General features: G+C 51.2%; 1 long non-coding RNA gene across 1 annotated transcript; it reads left to right on the forward strand.

The window, feature by feature from the left end:
* Positions 1-207: 207 nt before the first annotated feature.
* Positions 208-1,139, forward strand: LOC119352884. The gene is made up of 3 exons (XR_005170259.1): positions 208-264; positions 921-1,035; positions 1,110-1,139. It is a non-coding gene; the product is annotated as an uncharacterized LOC119352884 (long non-coding RNA).
* The last annotated feature ends 304 nt before the right edge of the window (positions 1,140-1,443 follow it).

Here is a 1,443-nt window from a genome sequence, read left to right on the forward strand (position 1 = left end):
AAGGTGCCTCAGGATGCGACGGCGCCTGAGACTCTGACTGTGGAGGAAGAGAACACCACTCGACACACGGTGTCCTTCGCGAATCCACTGACGAGTGCTCAGCAGCCCTCCCTCTTCACGACTCACCACGTCCCAGAGGACCAAGCTGGTGCAGCGAAGGAGGCAATACGCCAGGCGGGACTCATGATGGAGCAGCTGAAGACCATCCGGGATGCGAGCCAGGCAGCTTATGACGCCAGCTCTGCCCTCCAAAGCAATGTCCAGGTCAGTCGACTGCTGTTTGTTCTGTTGGATATGCTACCAAAAACTTTTCTTTTCCGGGATTTATATTAGTCACCCACTGGGTGTGTCGAATAAACTCCGTGTTAGCGGGGGCACGCTGAGTGCACCCGCTGGGTGTAGTCCCCAAGGCTAAGGTCGACTGCTGGCAGTCGGCCTTAGGCTTTATGATGTCAATCTTTCTGCCAGTCGACTGGTCGACTGGATTTCGCAAACCGGTGGGGGCACGCTGAGTGCACCCACTGGGTGTAGTCCCCAAGGCTAAGGTCGACTGCTGGCAGTCGGCCTTAGGCTTTATGATGTCAATCTTTCTGTCAGTCGACTGGTCGACTGGATTTCGCAAACCGGTGGGGGCACGCTGAGTGCACCCACTGGGTGTAGTCCCCGAGACTGTGGTCGATTGCTTGCAGTTGATCACAGTCTTAGAGAATGCGTCTCGCACACTGTTTTTTTTTTGAGGTCGACTGGTCGACTTTGTCTTCAACAGGATTAGTGGGGGCACGCTGAGTGCACCCACTGGGTGTAGTCCCCGAGACTACGGTCGAATGCTTGTGTTCGGCTGTAGTCTTAGAAACGTGTGTTTTTCCCTTTTCACTCGGAAGTGAATTATTTTTGACATTTAGTCGATTGGTTCTTCGCAGAACTCTTGTGATCTTGTGACTCGCTACTCAGAACTGGAACAGAAGCATACTCAAGTCGAGCTGAGCTTGAAGCTGGTTCAGGAGAAGCTGACAAAGGCAAAGGAGGAGACTGAAGGTATGTTTGGTGAGACCCTGACGACTGCTTTTCCTCTTGCTTGTTTCAACATCTGATCTTGCTGTGTCTTGCAGGTAAGGTAAGGGAGGCCCAGCAGAAGAAAGACCTTGAGCTAGCTGAGAAGATCAAGCTTGCTGACGAGAAGTTAGCTTCAGTCACCAAGCTCGAACAAGACAATACCAATCTGAAAACTGCTCTTGGGATTGCCAACAAGGAGGTCAGTCGACTGAGAACTGACAAAGCTGCCCTGACCGACCAAGTCAGCAAATTGACTGAGAAGAAAACTGAACTGGAAACCTTCCTGAGTGGCCTTGCCAAGAAGCTGTTTCTTATGCTTGAAGGTAAATCTCCATGTTTGGCTAATATTTCCAATTGTGGCCTTTTCCATTCGACTATCTCCTTGACTTA

This window comes from Triticum dicoccoides, chromosome 2A (assembly GCF_002162155.2).
Source record: "Triticum dicoccoides isolate Atlit2015 ecotype Zavitan chromosome 2A, WEW_v2.0, whole genome shotgun sequence".
Lineage (NCBI taxonomy): Eukaryota > Viridiplantae > Streptophyta > Magnoliopsida > Poales > Poaceae > Triticum > Triticum dicoccoides.